Source organism: Trachypithecus francoisi, unplaced genomic scaffold (assembly GCF_009764315.1).
Source record: "Trachypithecus francoisi isolate TF-2019V2 unplaced genomic scaffold, Tfra_2.0 Lachesis_group17, whole genome shotgun sequence".
NCBI lineage: Eukaryota > Metazoa > Chordata > Mammalia > Primates > Cercopithecidae > Trachypithecus > Trachypithecus francoisi.
In genome coordinates, this window is record NW_022681462.1 from 106,899,607 (window position 1) to 106,913,587 (window position 13,981).

Here is a 13,981-nt window from a genome sequence, read left to right on the forward strand (position 1 = left end):
GAAAGCACTCGTCTCTGGGGGCTCCCCTGTGGAAGCAGAGGCTATAATCTTTGGTTTGCTTTCTCCTGGTAGTCTGCCTTTGGCTGGTCTCACTTGTGTGGTCCAAGCTGGAGAACCTGAGATAAATAGAGAAAAAATGTTTTTCTTCCCCTGAACTACAGACAAAATTGTGAGAAGTTTACCAAATTTCTAATTGATAACTTTTGGCAGTTATCTGTCTAACATGAGCTGTTGGTGTGGCTCTTTACCTTTTTAATAAAATCATCTGAAAAAGCAAAAAATGAAATAGTTTTCCTCAGTATGCCAAGAGAGTTATTGAACACAGAAAACTAATTTGAGCTACAGTTAATAAAAAACAAATTCACTACCTTGATAAAGGCTATTAAAATTAAAACCAATTAAAGGTCAGGTACCATGGCTCACGCCTGTAATCCTAGCACTTTGGGAGGGTGAGGCGGGCGGATCACAAGGTCAGGAGTTTCCAACCAGCGTGGCCAATATGGTGAAACTCCACCTCTACTAAAAATACAAAACTTAGCCGGGCGTGGTGGCGACGCCTGTAGTCCCAGCTACTCAGGAGGCTGAGGCAGGAGAATCTCTTGAACCTGGGAGGCAGAGGTTGCAATGAGCCCAGATCGCACCACTACACTCCAGCCTGGGCGACAGAGTGAGACTCCATCTCAAAAAAATTAATTAATTAATTAAAAATTAATACTGGTGACTGACAGTATGTCACTTTATATCTTTTAAAAATAGACATACTCCCAAAAAGTTTGTAATTCATATTGTAACTGATACTTTCAGTCAAAACATAATGACAGTAATTCCTACAGAAAGAATTCTGACTGATAGATGATAAACATGTATGAACTTAGGAAACTTGTTTAGATCATATTTAAAGAAACATTGGCTGCGTGTGGTGGCTCATGCCCGTAATCCCAACAGTTTGGGAGGCCAAAGTGGGTGGATCATCTGAGGTCAGGAGTTTAAGACCAGCCTGGACAGCATGGTGAAATCCCATCTCTGCCAAAAATATGAAAATTAGCCAGGCGTGGTGCTGCACACCTATAATCCCAACTACTGAGGAGGCTGAGGCAGAAGAATAGCTTGAACACGGGAGGTGGAGGTTGCAGTGAGCCAAGATCATGCCACTGCACTCCAGCCTGGGCGACAAAGTGAGATTCCATCTCAAAAAAAAAATAGATATAGATATAGATATAGATACAGATATAGCCATCCTGAACTCTACCCTCAGACATTCTATTGTCTGCACATTTGTTTTCAGGACACGTTCACTTCTGGTGAGTGTGAGTCCGTCTCTCTGGAGGTAACTGCAAACAAGGCACCCGGGGCAAAGACCACAGGAGCCAAGAAATCAAAAGTCAAGTGGGGGCAGACACACCTGTCTGGAGCTTGGCACTGGAGCTGAAGCTATTTCTGAATGGGACTGGACCTCAGCCCTAAAGAGGTGTGCTGGGTTCCTGTTGGGAGCTGGGCAGTGGGGATTGGACATTTGGGTAGAGCACTGTCAGAGGTGTGTAACCCAGAGGGACTCCATCCTGAGCAGGGGCTGGTGAAATGAGGCTGAGACCCACAGGGCTGCATTCTCAGGAGGTGAGGCATTCTCAGTCATGGGAGGAGCCAGGAGGTCGGCAGGACTGGATTCACAAGATGCTGGTCACAAAGACCCCACTGACAAGACAGGACTGGGGAAAGCAGCCGGCCAAAACCCACCCAAACCAAGATGGCCACGAAAGTGACCTCTGGTTGTCCTCACTGCTTATTATAAGCAAATTATAATGCATTAGCGTGCAAAAAAATACATGCCACCAGCACCATGACAGTTTACAGATGCCAGGGCAATGTCTGGAAGTTACCCGATAGCGTCTGAAAAGGGGAGGAACCCTCAGAGCCAGGAATTCCCTGCCCCTTTTCTAGAAAACTCATGAATTATTCACCCCTAGTTTAGCGTGTGATCAAGAAATAGCCACAAAAATAGCCAGCAGGCAGCCCGCAGGCCTGCTCTGTCTGTGGAGCAGCCACTCTTTTGCTTGTTTACTTCTCTAATAAACTTGCTTCCACTTTATGGGCTCGCCCCACATTCTTACTTGCAAGAGATCCAAGAACCCCCTCTTGGGGTCTGGATCCAAACTCCTTTCTGGTAACAACACCACACACAAAAAGGGACGCCTTCCTACGGTAGCTGTTAGTGAGAGACGTGTCAAATGCCCTGATACCCTCTCTCTCAACATCTTACCTCCATTTCATTGTAGCGACTATTGAAAATATAAGGTCTTCCAGTTGTCCAATCTTTTTTCTATAGTGTTCTTCAAACACGTTACATTAAATTAAGGTGGTTCAGAAACATGGTCCTTAGGAACTGGTGGAGACAATGAGCTCAATCGACAAAAGAATCTGAAATACCACCATCACTGTAACTGAAGTCTGAAGGCATGAAAGTTGTCAGAGTCAAAATGGAGTCACTGATGTCAAGAAAACCCTAACAAATAGAGCCAGGCAAGGCCATGAGGAGAGGGTGCCCATGCATGAATGCCTGAAAACAAACCGTATCACAAAAGCCTGCAAAAACCACAGCCGCACACCAAGGCCACTGCAACCGGACACAAGAAACACTTCTGCAAGGATGTCTGCCCATCAACTACCTGGCCAGCCTCAGACAGGTGTGTCCCCTCAGACAGGTGTGTCACCCTTGTCATTTATCTTCATAGGGTAAAAAAAAAAAAACAGAAAACTTTAGACAAATTAAATTTAACAGAGTTTCGCTGAATAAAAGAGCGTTTCTCAAATCCAGTAGGGACCAGGACAGGCTCAGAGCAACTTGGACTCTGCCGGGTGTTCAGAGAAGATTTATGGACAGAAAAAGACAAGTGAGGAGCAGAAAACGGAATCAGGCACAGAAACAGCCACACTGGTTGCGGCTCAGCATTTGCCTTACTGGGACATGGTTTGAACGTTTGGTTGCCTGGAATTGCCCAAAGCTCGGTCAGGGGCAGAAGAGTAGGCGTCTGTTTACACACCCAGCTAGGTGGCAGCTCACTGTGCACAGAGAAACCTTTAAGCTGAGTTTACAGTACGTAAGGCAGCAGTTTCACACTAAACTCAAAGTAAGGGCAGCCAAGGATAATGATCCCAACAAGTATGTAATCCTCCTCCTTTTTCCTTTAAAAACCTTTGTCATCCTTTTCCTCCCTGAGCACGCACAGAGTTTACTATGGCGTGCGCACTCCCATAGCAATGCTTTATTTCCAGATAAATCTCTTTTCTTTTAGAGAACCTCTGTGGTTTTTAGGGTGGCAAGTGATGGGAAGGGCTAGGAAATTTGGTACCTCATCCCTTAGGCAGCATTTGTAAGAGGGCCACCATTTTCTCACATTTACTCAGATCAGTAAATTAATTTTCTGTTGGAAATGTTGATGTTAGCAATTAAAAATGTGCACTTTCTTCTTCTCTGCAGAACAATCATTGTTCTCGAATTTTGAGAGTTGACGGTGATCTCATATACAGAATATCTATACCCGATAATGAACAACTTTCCCTTTCATTTGACTGTGGATGACATGAAAAGCTCCTTAAGTACAATCAGGCTCGGATGACACAATTTCATTCCTGATTTGGGGGTTGCATTGCAATGTGGAAAAACACTTGGGATAAATAATAAACCATTTGGATTTTTTTTTTTTCTTGCTTTAACAGAAGTATGTTCCTGGTCCTAGCAGCATCAAAGACAATGAAGAAGCTGATGGGTTGGCCTCAGAAGGATCTAGAACATCAGGGGACGACATCTTCGCAGGTGTTGCCTGCCCTCCTGGAGGCCGCCCTGCTGGTGGTAACTTCTGGGGACTCTTCCCACTCTCCCAGGCATCTCTCTGCAACGCCTTCGCACCCTGATCTCTTTCCACATGTTTCCAGCATTGTTCTGAGCAGTTTAGCCAGTTACAAAGTGCACCAGGCTTCTTGTTGGATGTTCATTGTTGGAGGGTCCCTGGGCCATGCAGCTTGGAGGCCCCACTTGCCTGTTGCTTGTGAATTATGCGTCATTATTTGCTGTAGTGCTCAAAATATGTCCTGGAATTTAATGAATTATTGGTTCAAAAATGTTCTTAAATGCTTTAGGCTTATCTGATGGAAAGTCGGAAAGATTAGCCTGCAGTCACATTTTAAAAATTCTTTCAGTGCAGCCTAAGCAGAGGGTCCCTTTGCTGTTCAGACCTGGAAAGTCGTCCTTAAGTCTGGACTTGAATCTTGATCTCTTATTTTCTGATGAAGGGCAGCATTCAGTTTCTGAGCCCCACCTGACACTTCTTCCCCTCTCAGCTTTGGTCCCTCAGTTGGAGAGATGGTCTCCAGCCCTTGTCCTTAATGCAGCCTCCACTTCCTGGTGCAAATTGTGCCAGGCAAGCCCTTCCTAAGGCCTGCCACTCATCGAATAATTTGCAAATTGCATTTTTTTAAACTTAGGATATGCTTATGTGGATTTCAGAGCAGAGTGTCATGGGCCAATGAGAAAGAAAGTGCACTGGCCTCCTGAGGCTCTGCTGACAAGCAGTGCTGCTCTCCAGGAGAAGCTCTGAGAGTTAAGCCCACAGGCCTCTGTTCATTCATAACTTTGCTTGGCACAGTAAGAAATCTCAGTGTAAGGACCTGCAAGCCGGGAGCTCGGTTGTGTTTGCGAACCCACTGCTCGGTGCCCTCGTTCTGGTGTGCTCTGGGTAGGAACGGGCCCAGCCTTGGGGCCCTGAAACAATCAGGGCTAATGGCCACTCTGAGGGCAAGCCTGAAAAAGCACGGCTTAAGGAGCAGGCAGAGAAATCCCACCGCGAGAAATGCTAACTGCAGCAGAAAATGGCCTGGGAACATGGATCCTTGGGCTGATCTGATGAGAGGCCAATACAAATTGTCAGGAGCCTGACACTGACGGAGGCTGGGGCCTCCACGAGCCTGACACCAATGGAGGCTGGGGGCTGCCACCAGCCTGACACCAATGGAGGCTGGGCCCGCCACGAGCCTGACACCAACAGAGGCTGGGGCCCGCCACGAGCCTGACACCGACAGAGGCTGGGGGGCTGCCATGAGCTTGACACCAACGGAGACTGGGGGCTGCCACTCACTCAGGCCTCTTTACACGCACTGCCCTTGGCTCCAACGTAAGGCCCTTGGATCCCGGTGACACCAAGCACCCCTCTGTCGGGTGCCTGTCGAGTGCCTGTCGGGTGCCCTCTATGGTCCCCACTTGTGGTTCATCCCAGAACATTCCTCAGGGGCAGCAAGAAGGGAGGCTCCAGTGCATTCCACCCAGGACAAGAGTTCCACACAATGCAAGGGAGGGTCCAGTGCATTCCACTCAAGACCAGAGTCCATCAGAACAAGAGAGGGTCTGGTGTGCTCCAGCCAATGCCAGAGTTCTACCCAGTGCACTCCACCTGAGACCAGAGTTCCACCGGTGCAGCAGAAAGGATTCTATCCAGGAGCCTCTGGGGTGCAGCCTGGGAACATGCACTCTGACCAGCTCCCAGTGCCAGGACAAATACAAAGCACAGAGAGAGGCTGCATTCTGCTTACTGAAGATAAGATCTTCCCTCTTTCCCTTTCCCTACAGACATTCTTTCTTTCTTTCTTTCTTTAATGTATGTAAACTGTTTAATGGCTACAGGAGCCACTGGCCAGATTCAGGTATCCAGAAAGTTTTCTCAAGGACCCAAGAGCCATCTCCTTGAAAAGTCACCGCCAGGGAAGACCATGTCCCTCTCCCTGTTCTCTGGGAGCAGGAGGCCCAGCTTCTCCGCTAACTCCAAACTGCACAACCTGCAACCCCAGCTGCGGGAAAGCGAGAGGCTTCTTTCTGTCTTTGCTATCTCCTCATGGTGGCCGCTGCTGCGTTCCACACTCTGGCTGAATGAGTTTTCTGTAACGCAGTTGTTGCCATTCCCTTCCGCATTTGTGGAGAGGTTTGTGAGGCGTGGGTCGGGAGGAGGTGTGGTTCCCGTGACACCTCGCCAACTCGAGCTCTAGCACCTTCACTGGAAGCCTCCATGGTGATGCCAAGCCTGGCCTGGCGCTGCATCTGCGTGTATGAGTGCATTAGATGAACTCATGGGGACCTCCATGGTGATGCCAAGCCTGGCCTGGCGCTGCATCTGTGCTTGGGAGCCCGTTAGATGAACTCACAGGGTGCTCTGGTGCGGTTGGGGCTTCAGTTCATTCGGACCCCACATGGGCCCCTCCTGGTCACACACATCACATGGAGACACAGAGATTAGGGAACCAGCCTCACAGTGCCCAGCTTTGAGTGGTGGGTGCAGGATCTGACCCGATGCCCTCTGTAGTCGCTGTTGTCTCAGCCTCAGTGAGTAGTGTGGCTGCCCCAGCTCTGCCTCTGGGATCTCCAGGGCTGAGCTGGTGGCTGCCGTCCGAGACCTCCACTGGGCTGCCTTCACCTGCACCTTGTCCTCATTGGAACTACTGTGGGCCTCAAACTTGCACTTGAGATGCCCAAAGAAATCTCACTTGTTCGAACTCTGCACCAGGTGTCTTCCCACCTCTCCCACCTGTTCCTCAAGACAAGACCCCACGGCCTTCCCCTCTGCCTGGCCTCCTGAGGCGCTGGTTTCCTATAACATTCTAGCGAGAAGAGCATACTCACTTCCCCCAGTGGTTTCCAGATGAGGTTGGGGAGTCCGGGCAGAGGGGAAGAAGAGGGGCCCACACACATGTGTGAATAAGAGAAATGTGCATTCTCATAAACATGGAGTATAAAAAAATGGGAAGAAATACAGTGGTATTCTTGATGTGTGCTTTCATGTTTTAAAAGTTTTGCTTGAATTTATTTACCAATTTTTCTACATTGACCAGTCATTCCTGTTCTAGGGAAAAATCTTCATAAGCATTGATTTCAAAGGACAGGAAGCTCTGGCCTCGTCTGTACATAGGTGACAGGCATGATCTCCTTAGGATTGCGGAAGCCCGGAGCTCCCAGTCTGCCTGACCCAACTCCCACCTACATACTCTGCAAGAGGGTGGGAAAGCATGGTCATCTCTCGCTTTCTTTACAGAAGAAACTGGGTTTGTGGGCAGCAGAGGTGGAAGGAAAGAGCCTGCCAGTGAGTGAGGAGAGTTCTCTCCTCAGCGATCCCTGCCCTGGCTGTGTTCAGATGCTCAGGGATGTAACCCTCACCTCAAAGACACACGCAAGAGCTCGCCCACTTCTCAGTCAGACCCACCCAAGCGACACACATCTCACTGGAAGGGGTTTCTGGAAGCAGAGCTGTTTCCTGCTGTGGCTCTCCAGCGTAGTCACCACTGTACATGAAATACTTCCCTGTGAACGTGGGCAAGGTCCACCTTGGGCACCTGGGACTAAGAAGAGGATCACCACCAGGCGCCAGCATCTCACCGGGCACTCACCTGAGCTCACCTGAGCAGGCCTTTTAGCAGGGAAGGAGCCAGGCCTGCAGCTTCCACGTCAACCTTGGGAGGGTCAGGAGTCCCACGTGTTTAGCAATGGGGTTTTCAGAGGGAAAGTAATATAAATTCCTCTGGGCGTCTCAATAGATCAGCCCAAGCCAACCAGGTTTCATAAAAGCAGTCTTGTGAAATGTCAACCAAGTTTTTAAGTTAGAATTAATGCAGGTATGAACTTTAGCTCAAAATAATATAATATTTAAAAACTTTTTCCCATTTATTTCTTGATCCTCAAATCTAGAACCTTTAACTCCCTTTAGGACTCCCAGTACTATTGATTTCCCACTCCATTTAGCCAAGGCTTCAAGACGCTTGGAAGAACGGACACTCCTCACGGGAAGCAACAGAAGCGGCAATCTTTGCCTCAGAATCCACGAAGACAGCTTGGATATGTGCCCTCGGACGCCATGCTGACACAACACCCTATTTCGGGAGCCTGTACAAGAGCAAGGATGGGGATTCCTCAGGTTCAGTGGAAATGGAAATGGGATTCGTGGAGGGGACCTGAGTCTTTTTCTTGTTTCTGGTCTGGAACTCCTGACCTCAAGCCATCCTCCCTCCTTGGCCTCCCAAAGTGCTAGAATGACAGGTGCGAGCCACTGTGCCCGCCCACCCTGGGCCTTGAAGAATGAGTAGAGTTGCAGAGGGCGCAGCATGAAATAGGAGCAGATTTCATGGGCTGCTGGCAGATCAGTCGCACAAACTCAAGCCCTCCTGGCAGGGGAAGCAGGCCGAGGCTCTGGAACTAGGAGGAAGAGCCGGATTTGAATCTAAGCACCACCATTTAGCAGCTGCCCGACCTTAGAAAGCTGGTCAGGATTCTCTGAGTTTACGTTTACGTCGTGTACCAAATATGGGTAGTTAGACACGCAAAAGGATCACCGAAGAGATTGCCAAACAAGCTCCCTACACTCCAGCTCACACCAGCTGCTCACACGGGGCAGCCGTGTGCAAGATACCAAAGGGGGCGCTTAGGAGAGGAGCTTAAAGGTGGCCTGGCGTCATGGGCTGGAGGGCCTCTGACAGAGGCTGGGGGCTGAGGCTGCAGCGTCATCGGAGCGCTGGCCTTGGAAAGAGTGAGTGCCCGTGGATTGGATGGGCTGCTGGAGTGAGCGCCCGTGGATTGGATGCGCTGCTGGAATTGGTGCCCGTGGACTGGATGGGCTGCTGGAGTGGGCGCCCATGGATTGGATGGGCTGCTGGAGGCAGGGAGGCCAGTCAGCACACTCTTTTAAACCAAATTGTTTCTCCTCTTACCTGTAAAAAAAAAAAAAAAATTCACCTCCCCCACTTTCCCCTACCCCCACTCCACACTTACTGACTCCGATTCTCTAGGAGAGGGGCTTGGGAAATGCTTTTAACTAACATCCACAGAAAGTCTTTCTTATGATTTTTTAGTACATTTAAGAAATACTGCAGGCAGGATACAGAGGAAGGAGTTAATGAGTTAACTCAAGTCTGGTGGTGTGGAGAGGCAGCGGCAGGGCCAGGGTGACTGAGAAGGAAGCAGGTGGGGCGGCTTGGTGGTGAGTGCTGGAGGACCAGCACCTGGGAGGCCGCACCAGCCCCATGGAGGGCGTGGGGGTTGGGGCGGGCTCGGGCTCTGGAGATCCAGTGCTGCGGGTGCCTGCAGGTCCTCCTGAGGCTGGACCCCACCACAAGTCCCACTGTGAGTGTCAGCTTCCCAGGGTGGCCCAAGGCCCCCGGTAAAGAAAGACACTCTCGTCAGGCAAGACGTTCTGAGCGCTGAGGGGTAACCTCCCAGCACCGAGGGGTAACCTCCCAGCGCCGAGGGGTAACCTCCCAGGAGCGGTACAAGCCAGGCCTCCTCGGGCTCAGCTCCCTAGAAGATCTGCATGACGGGCTCAGCTGGTTTTTCCTCCAGGCAGTGGGACAGAGAAACTCTCCTGTAAGTGAAAGGAAAGGGGCCCCTGAGGCACCGGCCACCTGAGACGCAACTCATCCCCCTGGGGCACAGCTGACCCAGAGAAGTCTACCTGGTCGGGGGCTGGGACCCCTCTGGGCCATCCCCGCCATGTGCTCGGCTGTTCTGAGAGCCAGTCCAGGGGGCAGGGTGGCAGCCAGGGCAGGATGGAGTGTGGGAGGGCCGGCAGCCCGTGAGGCAGGGTGGACACCCAAGTCTCTCCCTGCCATCCCTCCTCATGGGGTTGTTTGATTTTTTCTTGTAAATTTGTTTAAGTTCTTTGTAGATTCTGGATGTTAGCCCTTTGTCAGATGGGTAGATTGTAAAAATTTTCTCCCATTGTGGAGGTGACCTGTTCACTCTGATGGTAGATTCTTTTGCTGTGCAGAAGCTCTTTAGTTTAATTAGATGTCATTTGTCTATTTTGACTTTTGTTGCCATTGCTTTTGGTGTTTTAGTCATGAAGTCCTTGCCCATGCCTATGTCCTGAAGGGTATTGCCTAGGTTTTCTTCTAGGGTTTTCATGGTTTTAGGTCTAATATTTCAGTCTTCAATCTATCTTGAGTTAATTTTTGTGTAAAGTGTAAGTAAGGGATCCAGTTTCAGCTTTCTACATGTGGCTAGCCAGTTTTCCCAGTACCATTTATTAAATAGGAAATATTTTCCCCATTTCTTGTTTTTGTCAGGTTTGTCAAAGATCAGACGGCTGTATATGTGTGGTATTATTTCTGAGGGCTCTATTCTGTTCCATTGGTCTATATATCTGTTTTGGTACCAATACCATGCTGTTTTGGTTAGTGTAGCCTTGTAGTATAGTTTGAAGTCAGGTAGCATGATGCCTCCAGCTTTGTTCTTTTGGCTTAGGATTGTCTTGGCAATGTGGGCTCTTTTTTGGTTCTATATGAACTTTAAAGTAGTTTTTTCCAATTCTGTGAAGAAAGTCATTGGTAGCTTGATGGGGATGGCATTGAATCTATAAATAACCTTGGGCAGTATGGCCATTTTCACAATATTGATTCTTCCTATTCATGAGTATGGAATGTTCTTCCATTTGTTTGTGTTCTCTTTTATTTCGTTGAGCAGTGGTTTATAGTTCTCCTTGAAGAGGTCCTTCACATCCCTTGTAAGTAGGTATTTTATTCTCTTTGAAGCAATTGTGAATGGGAGTTCACTCATGATTTGGTTCTCTGTTTGTCTGTTATTGGTGTATAGGAATGCTTGTGATTTTTGCACATTGATTTTGGATCCTGAGACTTTGCTGAAGTTCCTTATCAGCTTAAGGAGATTTTGGGCTGAGACAATAGGATTTTCTAAATATATAATCATATCATCTGCAAACAGGGACAACTTGACTTCCTCTTTTCCTAATTGAATACCCTTTATTTCTTTCTCTTGCCTGATTGCCCTAGCCAGAACTTCCAACACTGTGTTGAATAGGAGTGGTGAGAGAGGACATCCCTGTCTTGTGCCAGTTTTAAAAGGGAATGCTTCCAGTTTTTGCCCATTCAGTATGATATTGGTTGTGGGTTTGTCACAAATAGCTCTTATTATTTTGAGATACGTCCCATCAATACCCAGTATATTGAGAGTTTTTAGCATGAAGGGCTGTTGAATTTTGTCAAAGGCCTTTTCTGCATCTAGTGAGATAAACATGTGGTTTTTGTCCTTGGTTCTGTTTATATAATGGATTATGTTTATTGATTTGCCTATGTTAAACCAGCCTTGCATCCCAGGGATGCAGCCAATTTGATTGTGGTGGATAAGCTTTTTGGTGTGCTGCTGGATTTGGTTTGCCAGTATTTTATTGAGGATTTTTGCATCAGTGTTCATCAGGGATATTGGTCTAAAATTTTCTTTGTGTGTGTGTGTGTGTGTGTGTGTGTGTGTGTGTGTCTGTTAGGCTTTGGTATCAGGATGATGCTGGCCTCATAAAATGAGTTAGGGAGGATTCCCTCTTTTTCTATTGATTGGAATAGTTTCAGAAGGAATAGTACCAGCTCCTCTTTGTACCTCTGGTAGAATTTGGCTGTGAATCCGTCTGCTCCTGGATTTTTTTGGTTGGTAGGCTATTATTGCTTCAATTTCAGAGCTTGTTATTGGTCTATTCAGGGATTCAACTTCTTCCTGGTTTAGTCTTGGGAGGGTGTATGTGTCCAGGAATTTATCCATTTCTTCTAGATTTTCTAGTTTATTTTCATAGAGGTGTTTATAGTATTCTCTGACAGTAGTCTGTATTTCTGTGGGATCGGTGGTGATATCCCCTTTATCATTTTTTATTGCATCTATTTGATTCTTCTCTCTTTTCTTCTTTATTAGTCTTGCTAGTGGTCTATCAATTTTGTTGATCTTTTCAAAAAACCAGTTCCTGGATTCATTGATTTTTTTTTTTTGAAAGGTTTTTTTGTGTCTCTATCTCCTTCAGTTCTGCTCTGATCTTAGTTATATCTTGCCTTCTGCTGGCTTTTGAATGTGTTTGCTCTTGCTTCTCTAGTTCTTTTAATTGTGATGTTAGGGTGTCAATTTTAGATCTTTCCTGCTTTCTCTTGTGGGCATTTAGTGCTATAAATTTCCCTCTACACACTGCTTTATTTGTGCCCCAAAGATTCTGGTATGTTGTATCTTTGTTCTCATTGGTTTCAAATAACATCTTTATTTCTGCTTTCATTTCATTATGTACCCAGTAGTCATTCAGCAGCAGGTTATTCAGTTTCCATGTACTTGAGCGGTTTGGAGTGAGTTTCTTAATTCTGGGTTCTAGTTTGATTGCACTGTGGTCTGAGAGACAGTTTGTTATAATTTCTGTTCTTTTACATTTGCTGAGGAGTGCTTTACTTCCAACTATGTGGTCAATTTTGGAATAAGTGTGATGTGGTGTTGAGAAGAATGTATATTCTGTTGATTTGGGGTGGAGAGTTCTGTAGATGTCTATTAGGTCTGCTTGGTGCAGAGCTGAGTTCAATTCCTGGATATCCTTGTTAACTTTCTGTCTCATTGATCTGTCTAATGTTGACAGTGGGGTGTTAAAGTCTCCCACTATTATTGTGTGGGAGTCTAAGTCTCTTTGTAGGTCTCTAAGGACTTGCTCTATGAATCTGAGTGCTGCTGTATTGGGTGCATATATATTTAAGATAGTTAGCTCTTCTTGTTGAATTGATCCCTTTACCTTTATGTAATGGCCTTCTTTGTCTCTTTTGATCTTTGTTGGTTTAAAGTCTGTTTTATCAGAGACTAGGATTACAACCCCTGCCTTTTTTTGTTTTGTTTTGTTTTCCATTTGCTTGGTAGATCTTCCTCCATCCCTTTATTTTGAGTCTATGTGTGTCTCTGCATGTGAGATGTGTCTCCTGAATACAGCACACTGGTAGGTCTTGACTCTATCCAATTTGCCAGTCTGTGTCTTTTATTTGGAGCATTTAGCCCATTTATGTTTAAGGTTAATATTGTTATGTGTGAATTTGATCCTGTCATGATTATGTTAGCTGGTTATTTTGCTTGTTAGTTGATGCAGTTTCTTCCTAGCATCGATGGTCTTTACAATTTGGCATGTTTTTGCAATGGCTGGTACCGGTTGTTCCTTTCCATGTTTATTACTTCCTTCAGGAGCTCTTGTAAGGCAGGCCTGGTGGTGACAAAATCTCTCAGCATTTGCTTGTCTGTAAAGGATTTTATTTCTCCTTCACTTATGAATCTCAGTTTGGCTGGGTATGAAATTCTGGGTTGAAAATTATTTTCTTCAAGAATGTTGAATATTGGCCCCCATTCTCTTCTGGTTTGTAGAGTTTCTGCTGAGAGATCTGCTGTTAGTCTGATGGGCTTCCCTTTGTGGGTAATCCGACCTTTCTCTCTGGCTGCCCTTAATATTTTTTCCTTCATTTCAACTTTAGTGAATCTGACAATTATGTGTCTTGAAGTTGCTCTTCTTGAGGAGTGTCTTTGTTGCATTCTCTGTATTTCCTGAGTTTGAATGTTGGCCTGCCTTGCTAGGTTGGGGAAGTTCTCCTGGATAATATCCTGCAGAGTGTTTTCCAACTTGTTCCATTCTCCCCATTACTTTCAGGTACATCCATCAGACATAGATTTGGTCTTTTCACATAGTCCCATATTTCTCAGAGGCTTTGTTCATTTCTTTTTACTCTTTTTTCTCTAAACTTCTCACTTAATTTTATTCATTTGATCTTCAATCACCAATACCCTTTCTTTCACTTGATCGAATTGGCTGCTGAAGCTTGTGCATGCATCACGTAGTTCTCATGCCATGGTTTTCAGCTCCATCAGGTCACTTAAGGTCTTCTCTACACTGTTTATTTAGCCATTTGTCTAATCTTTTCTCAAGGTTTTTAGCTTCTTTGTGATGGGTTTGAACATCCTCCTTTAGCTCGGAGAAGATTGTTATTACCGATCGTCTGAAGCCTTCTTCTCTCAACTCGTCAAAGTCATTCTCCGTCCAGCTTTGTTCCATTACTGGAGAGGAGCTGTGGTCCTTTGGAGAAGAAGACGTACTCTTACATTTAGAATTTTCAGCTTTTCTGCTCTGGTTTCTCCCCTTCTTTGTGGTTTCATCTACCTTTGGTCTTTGAT